The following is a 9,925-nucleotide window of genomic DNA, read 5'->3' as shown; positions in this document are numbered from 1 at the left end:
ATGTCGTCATTTCCAATCCTGCACATAAGTGCACCATCACGATGAAAACCAACTGGTCACAACCTAGCTTAGATATTTACTGACAACACTCAGGCTTACCCCTGATCAACTAACCGACAACAACATTCGGGATTACCCTTGATCCACTAACCAACAACAATACTTGGGCTTACCCATAATGCACTAACCAACAACAGCACTCGGGTTTACCCACGATCCACTAACCGACAACGACACTCAAGCTTAACAAGACTTAACTAATCCTAGCAGGTCTTTGAGTCGTGACTTAGACCTCTAAGACCAAATCAAACAATAACAGACAAGTAAGCCCTCATCATATCCCTCAACCTGGGCTCCTAACACCCTAGAGTCTAAAGCACAAGCACACTCTACAAATGTTAACACAACTAAAACTAATTTTACTCAAAGGGAAATCCAAAAGCTGACGATGATCTTGACGCGAAATCAGAAGATTCAACAGCTGCACGAAAGTCTTGAACTTCGAGAAATCCGATTGAGAACCAAACCTTGGCACAAGGTATCCCTGCTGCGAGGTTCCACTCTCCCCTAATTGAGATATTCTACAATCTGAAAACTTCACAATCCTTCGATACTCAGACTAACTTAAACTCTACCACTTGATCCCAACCACTGATATCCTAATACATAAGAGAATCTGAACCCATACAACATTCATAAATTCCAACACACATGCATTCCGAGGAAAATGATAATTAATCCATTCATAACAAAAATCAATTTAAACAAAGCTAAATAAGATAATTCCATTCAACTGATCATCCGAGATTACAAATGAACTGCGAAACACAAACAGAAATTACGGATGGATACCGATACTTCAGAAATTGCTAAATAGAAGAACTGATAACTCAAACCTCGGTCTCCGGGACTCCGGACGTCCCATGACGATTGTCGGGTAACTAACAAGCTAGGGGTGTAGGGTCCATCACCTCACTAAAAATGAGAAAGGGACAACGAGCTCTGATGTGGCCCTCCTGTCAGAAATGGAAACAAGCCCACGAACTCCGCCTGTAATTCCTACCAAAATGACACTCCTCGCCACAACTGCGACATACAAACGATCGACACCTCCCATTATGAAACTTCCCGCACCTGCCACACTCGGAACTCCTCCCTCAACTAATCCTGAACCCGGGTCGGCGGACTTGACCCGCTTCGCCATCGGCTGATATTGTCTTGAAGTTGTTCCCTCTTCCTTCTGCTAAATCTCCAACTCAATATCCCTCCTCCTGATGCTTGACTGCATCTCGGTCAAGGTCTGATACTGCTGAGTAGATACAAATCTCAAATCTTCGTCTTGAGCATACTCAAGTATCACGACATCTGCGCATGCTTTGAAACGACATACTTATGGCAGAAAAGAGCTCTCTCTGTGAACATCTTGGTGATCTTCGTCACCGATTTAGTCGTCTGCTTAAGAGACACATATTCATGTACGAGTCGCTCCCGCTCCACAAGAGGAACATACTCCGCTTGGAACATATCCAGAAACTGCTTCCAAGTCACTGTGGCTCATGCTGCATACAAGAAGCCATGGGTCACAAACTCCCACCAATCCTTCGCACCCCAATGAAGAAGATGTTAGGTTATGAGCATTCCAACACTCCTAAGTGTACATGCAACCCTAAATACCTTGGATCTATGTTTTCTCTATTATGCATACAATTATGAACATCCAAGGTATTATCCTAATCTAGCATACAAAATAATAAATATAACAAGATAGAATACATACCTCTTTGATGTAGAATGTCTTCATGAAGCTTGAGTGCCTAGTGCCCCAAGTGTGACACCTCAAATGGTTCACACAACACCAAATACACTTGGAATAACTTGAGAGAAACTTGAACACTCCTTGAAATCGTCTAGCCCTCACACTCACACATTAGTGCACGATTTCTTGAGCCATGGGATTCTTTTATATGGTGGCTATTAGGGTTACACCATGTAACTCATAACTTTACCCATTCCTTATGCTCCATGGATTTTAACCTCCATGGAGTATCCATGGGTCACCCCATGGACTTAGTCCAACATAAGGAATCTTGGATCACAAGCCCACATATATAAGAATGAATGATTTACACAATCAACCCATATATTTAATTAGTCTCCTTTTGATCACTTAATTAATTCCAAATTAATTCTTGATCAATACTAATTAAATAACCTTATTAATATATTAGAACTTATAATATATTAACCAACCTTAAGTGTTATTTCTCTCATTATAGTCTATCCAAATGCATGATTCCATGCAACCCAAATGGACCATGCCGGGTCGGGTCAAGTCTTACCAATTATAGTTATGGACTTAGACATTAATCCAATAGTCTCCCACTTGGATAAGTCTAAAACTATTATTGCGTATGACTTCAGGAACCGATCAGCAATCGTAGCTCTCAAAAGCTTCTGTCGAACTCTGACCTTGTCGATGAACTCTGACCTTTGTCAATGACTTGTCCATTAGATAAGGGATGATATATTCCTCCATTCTAGATATCATATGGACTGAGACATGGATTATCAATCATTCTCTCTGTCCATTTGTTGTTTCCCGATTTCCGATTCATGATGACTGACTGATTGAACAAATCAAATCAGTCCTGGCTTGGCCAAGCACTCACATGTATCATCTTTAAATCATCGAGGGGCCCACAGATATCGCTTTTATCCCGAAGGTAAAAGGAATGGATAAACTTCGACTCATATGGCTTGTTCTACTACTTGTTGAATCATACACAAAGGCACGTTTTATAACATCGAGTTACCAAATGCGTTTTCGTGCAATCAATGTACAACCAACTCATAGTAACAACTCATATCTGTAGGTTTGAAGAATATAAGATATTATCGTCTCATGATCACTCGTGATAAAATCCATGAAGTGATTCAAATGAGCACGAGTTGAATACAATACTCATAACTTATGAGCACTCATGAGTGTTGTAGCACCACTTTGTCCACCAACTAGGACCTCTACAAACTAACCCATGACAGTCTTGATTCATATCTACTTCCAACATATGACCGACTGTGGATGGTTTGAATAACTTAATCATTCAGAAAAAGCGAAACACAAGAATAAATGAATCAAATATGGTATCAAACCCTATGAATATAAATAAACACTTTTATTTATCATCATACTGATTACTCATTATTCATTGTTTCGGTTTTATCAACTTTATACTTGAATTAAAAACACTAGTTGTCCCATGCTCCAAGCATGTACACTATGTTTTTCTTAAACAATAGCTTTGCCATACACCAAGTATGCACTCTATGTTTGTCTATGATCCTTACTTTGTGAAATAAACCAATTGAACATAATTTCAATGATTCTAATTTCACACTCCCAAATCCTTATCGAAAAATGTGAGAATTTCAAATTCCTATCATTTATCGAAATCTGTTTAGATTTTAAACTTATATGCACTGACCCTCCTGTAATGAATATGTACAAAGTCACAAAGACTTGTCAACAGTCATTATAAGGTATTCCAATGGAGATCAACTCCATGGAAACTAAGTCTCATATTCAAAGTACATTGCTTTGGACATGCTTCTTGCATTAAGTTTTCTAATCTTACACAGATAACTTCCACCTATGGAGACAACTCCATATTCTCATTTTGACTATCACTTCTGAATAAAAGATGCCTCTTTTCAGAATATGTCAATATGGTCCTTCCAAAATTAGCACTATACTTCCAACTGTCCCTGAGCAACCAATCTTTGGTAAACCTCAGATTGTCCTCGACAATTGCTTAATCATTTTAGTCATATCCAATTCTAGACCTTTTCCCTTCTTAATGCCTCTGGGCATTTGGAAAAATTTAGAAATGACAAATATTATAGCACATGCAATCGATCCTGTACCTAAAGCAAATGGTACACGATTCATGATGTCTCACATAAAGACATGATTCTAGACCAGTCTTTTGCTACAATATTTTTATTTGCCATGTTTTCCTTAAGTTGAACCAATCCAACATGAAATTCATATATATATTCTTGACTAAAGATGATTAAGGTCTCAATCTAAGCCTTTAGAACTGAAATGAAGTATATCCTCTCCCTTAATTATAGCAAAACAACTTTTTCAATCCCTGCAGCCTCACGAATTGAAACTTTTGTTTTCTATAATTAACATTGCTAACTTGCAACACTAACAATAATTATCATGCTCCCACTAACATGATGATTATTAGCATAACACTTATGCTCCTACTAGCTTTGACATGTACTCAGAAATCAGCTGGACTTCTAGAAATCAATACTTTATTGACTTCCTTACCAAAGTTCAGATTTCTGATACGAGATGCTTTGATAAAACTTTATCAAAATCATACACCTTTCCTTAGATAGCATGCATGTGTGTCTAAACAATTTCAGAACTATGAAAAGGGATGCCGTAATCATAGTCTCAATTGTTTAGACCTTTTGCCATCTGCTTCAAATCTACTTGGTGGAAGTGTTTCCTCACCATCATTTTCATGAATCGGAGAGAAACCTTATGACCCTTAGATTTTATGGTGTATGTGTTCTTATCCATGTGAATCGTCAAAACCATAGTCACAAGACAAGGATAATGACAAATCCAAACTCATATGGACTGAACTTATGCAATCTTAACTTCTTGCCACCTGGCAGTACAGGGCCTGCCATTGCTTCCAAGTTGTTATGCAACCAATTGAGAACTTTCAGAACTCCTATGCAAAGCCAACTTTAACTGGAATGGGCATAGAATATGTCAACATGATAGGTTATAAACCTCAAGTCGTGTGCTAGTGAAGAACCTCAGGTTTTATTCTTGATTAGTTCTTGAAATTCTTTTTAGCATCTTTAAGACTCCCACTGTCCTCTTGACATATAAGACTATCTTGCCAAATATTCAAGAGATAGTGCGGATTCTTTATCAAGACAAACACTTCACACAATTGGCCTTAGTTGGTCTTTGTTTAATCCAAAACATCACAACTTACCAACTTCAAATGTACAAGAGTAGGACACTTTTACTCTTACATTTGACAAGTGTTATAAACCTTTCTTTAAGATATGCCACTCAACTTATAGTCTTGGAGTATGACTCTAAGACTTGTTTTGAAACGAAGTATGACTCATCTCCTTGATTTAACCATTTCAACAATTCATGACTCCTCTTCTTAGTCATAAGAATGCACTAAGATGTCCTTAGAAGACCAATTGTGATGTGGTTCTTAAATCATTAATATGATCACAAAACATGATACTAAAGTACTCTCCCATCTTTCAGATTTGAGAAAACTTTTATCTTTCTGCCTAATTTGATTCTTCTCATTCGTTCTGCCATACATTGAGACTTTTCCAATGTTTCAGAATTATACTTAATCTTATCGATCTTTGTGGTGGACTTGACCAGTGCACAGGAATGTGTACTCGATCCCTTTAGTCCTTTACTTGATTCACACATCCATGTGAACAAGTCTTAATTTTCCAATGCTTGAAAGTTCACATTCATCATACTATTCAACTTGCATGATTCCAAATTACGGTCCAATTGAAACTTGGGCGATGAGGAACTTTCCTGATTTGGTAAATTTAGACACTACCACAAATAAAAGAATCAAATCCATTTTCCAATATTGCTGTCAGTGGAATCATATAAGCAACAATTTTCCACAAATACCATTGTAAGGATACTTCAAATAAATAAAATTAAACAATTTTGTTTTATTTTCAAACTTTGCGGAAAAACTTATCCTTACAATCCACATGGAAAATTGTTGTTATTTATTCCTTGCTCAAAATTCTGATGCGATCGAAATCCACCTTCGCGATCAGAATCAACATATACTTCCTTTAAGATTTCTGTCTATTCTTTGATTCTTAAAACATCAACATGTGACCCAGTCACATCATGTAATGAGGATCTCAGAATAGAACTTAACAGAGTTAGATAATGGGCTCTACCTGATGTAGAGTCAAACTTATTGACTTTAACATCCTTAGGTAAATTTGGCAGCTTTGCAATCAACGCCCCTTCCTTTGGCAAAATAAACATATGGACCCTTTGGTAATGGGACTATCTCAGACTTAGCCTTTCTCTTTACCATTTGGTCAACCGGGTTGACTATGGCCAATCCCTTTCCATTGGGAAGAGAATGCTTTTTCTGGATTTCCAGTGTCACCATTGTCACTGTCCATAAAGTTTTTGGGAAGTTGATCTTCTAATCAAATTTGCTTTACTATCGTTCCAAATCATTGCTGATTCAGCAGCACCAAGCAAATAGATATGATCATTAAGGTTCATGTCATAGTCTGTTTCATAGTAGTCCCAAAGGAACTCACTATGTGACTTAGAAAGTGATTGAACATCCAACTTTCTCAAGACTTTGACACCCAACTCTCCCAGCTTGTCAATATATGACTTCATCTCTAAGATGTGATCACACATAGACCTTGCTTGCCATTAGGGCTTGAGTGACCTTGAACTTGTGGGTTAGGGAGAATAATTGGAGGAGGTGGAGGAAGTAAAGTTCCAAGAGATTTGGGAAGATCATAGATGTCTGAACTAGACATCTTTTGGGAGATATTCAAGATAGTTGATCTAAAGTCCTTAATATAACACCCAATATGAAATATTAAGGCTAGGATCCAACAACCTATTTATAACTGGAAGAGGGATGCCGTAATCCGAGTTATAAAATAGTTGAAGGTAGGTAAATGACGATTTACCAATTTCCACCATGAAAAACGAAATAATGTAATTAGGTTTTTAATTGGATTTGAAACTCCTAGATCTTTTGAGATTCATTGAACTTTTCAATGGCATGTTTCAATCTCGAGTGTGCCCTTCAGGTTTTGTGATTGGGATGCCGAGGATCACAAAACAAGGTGTGAATAACCATGCAAATATACTTGGTACCCTTAATATTTACCCCTCAATCGATGTGCCGGTTAACCACACGAGCTCCACCGATACTATGATAAATATTAAGTTACCATTTGCCTACTTTGTTAAATCCAGGTTAGTGTGCCGGTTAACCACACACGCTCCACTAACGGTTTAAACAAAGTGCAAAGTGTAATTTCATGGATTAGCACGTTATTCCCATTTTCCTAAGTAACTAAGATTGGGAATTTATAAGTGTTTAGTTACTTAGTATTTATCATTAATAGTTTTAATGAAGGGAGAATTATAGTCCTTGTCCTACCCGTTCGGCTAACGACCCTCCACCAGTCAAGGAAGCGGTGGGTGAGAGTGGACACCCATTAAACTGCCATTTTATGGGCAGTAACCTTATACCCCCCTTATAGACCGGCTTCGTGAATGAGGCCTATTAACGGTAAGACTGACTTGCTCTTATACATATATTTATTATTAACTTATAATACTATAAAGTATAAGGGTTGAATTTTAACTTTTAAAATTCTAAGGGCTAACTTGGAATTAAAGTATTCGTGGGGAAAACTTTACAAATTCCAAAACTTGAGGGCAAGTTTTGAAAATATTCAAAACTAATTAATTCCATAACTTATGTGTTTAAAGTAGTTTTAATTAAAAAAAAAACTCTTCAAGTTCCATAACTTGAGGACAAGTTATGGAAGACTTTAAACTAATAAAAGAATGTAACTTTTCTTTATTTTTGTAACTTATGGAACTAATTAAGGTTACACATTTTATCATTTAATGAAGTGACTCTTGAACCTCCATAACTTGAGGACAAGTTATGGAGTCATAAAACCATTTAATGAAGACAAGACTCTTCATTTTTGTAACCATTGCCAACTTTTTATGAGTTTTATGAAACTTAAATGTGACTTTTCATATAACTTGAGGACAAGTTACAAAAACACATTTTAGAATCAACTCTTAGATTAAAATGGATTGAAAACACATAATCAATTAACTTTTTTATTAAACTAATAAACTCATATGAACAAAGATAATTCACATCAAATTTTTTTTTCAAGTAATTAGCATAACTTTTAAACTAATACAATTCGATTTTTCAGCTAATTTTGCAAGTATAACAAGAAAACAAACCTGGCTCTGACACCACTGTTGGGTTATGAGCATTCTAACACTCCTAAGTGTACATGCAACCCTAAATACCTTGGATCTATGTTTTCTCTATTATACATACAATTATGAACATCCAAGGTATTATCCTAATCTAGCATACAAAATAATAAATATAACAAGATAAAATACATACCTCTTTGATCTAGAATGTCTTCATGAAGCTTGAGTGCCTAGTGCCCCAAGTGTGACACCTCAAATGGTTCACACAACACCAAATACACTTGGAATAACTTGAGAGAAACTTGAACACTCCTTGAAATCGTCTAGCCCTCACACTCACACATTAGTGCACGATTTCTTGAGCCATGGGATTCTTTTATATGGTGGCTATTAGGGTTACACCATGTAACTCATAACTTTACCCATTCCTTATGCTCCATGGATTTTAACCTCCATGGAGTATCCATGGGTCACCCCATGGACTTAGTCCAACATAAGGAATCTTGGATCACAAGCCCACATATATAAGAATGAATGATTTACACAATCAACCCATATATTTAATTAGTCTCCTTTTGATCACTTAATTAATTCCAAATTAATTCTTGATCAATACTAATTAAATAACCTTATTAATATATTAGAACTTATAATATATTAACCAACCTTAAGTGTTATTTCTCTCATTATAGTCTATCCAAATGCATGATGCCATGCAACCCAAATGGACCATGCCGGGTCGGGTCAAGTCTTACCAATTATAGTTATGGACTTAGACATTAATCCAACAGAAGATTCAACACAAATTTTCACCTTCTGGTCCTTGAGAGATGAACACGTGAAGAAACATCCCTCCATGTTGGGATTTCCATCTCGAAGCGATGATCAGGTCCCTATTGTTGGGTTTTAAGCATTCTAACACTCCTATGGTGTACATGCAACCATAGATGCTTTGGATCTATGTTTTCTCTAATATACATGCAAACTTTCAATTTCCAAAGCATCATCCTAACTAACATACAATGGAGTATAAACAACTTGAAACACAAGTTAGATGACATACCTTTTAGTGTAGTTGGAAACCTTGGACCTTTAAGAACGTAGTACCCCAAGTGTTGCACCTCAAATGGAATCACACAACACCACCAACAATGGAGGAACTTGAGAAGAGATTCCTTGCACACACAAAATTCGGCTAGCCCTCTTGCAACTCACTTAGGTGCCGATTTTGGTAGCTATGAGGCTTCTTATATAGTGTGACACAACTAGGGTTACACCATGTAAACCCTAATGTGCATGACTTTCCACATTCCTTAGGCTCCATGGGTTTTAACCTCCATGGAATATCCATGGGTCACCTCATGGGTTTAGCCCAACGTAAAGAATTATGGATCGTAAGCCCACTTTATAAGAATGAATGATTTACACAATCAATACTCATATATTTAATTAGTCTCTTTTGATCAAAAAATTAATTCCAAATTAATTCTTGATCAATACCAATTAAATAATATGATTTCATATTAATATATTAGAACTTATAATATATTAATAAACCATAAATAACCTCTTCTCAATTATACATCCTTCAGATTGTTCCGGTGCCATGCAACCCAAATGGACCATGCTACTCTCGGGTCAAGTACATACCAATTATAGTTATGGACTTAGACATTAATCCAACGGTCTCCCACTTGGATAAGTTTAATAACTATTATTGCAAGTACGACTCCACAACCCGACCAGCAATCGTAGCTCTTAAAAGCCGCTGTCGAACTCTGATCTAGTCAATGATGCGTCCATTAGATAAAGGATCATATATTCCTCCATTCTACATATCATATGGACTGAGACATGGATTATAATCATTCT

This window comes from Lactuca virosa, chromosome 8, assembly GCF_052849685.1.
Source record: "Lactuca virosa cultivar CGN04683 chromosome 8, Lactuca_virosa_CGN04683_v6, whole genome shotgun sequence".
Taxonomy (NCBI): Eukaryota; Viridiplantae; Streptophyta; class Magnoliopsida; order Asterales; family Asteraceae; genus Lactuca; species Lactuca virosa.
This window is presented reverse-complemented; position numbering follows the sequence as displayed.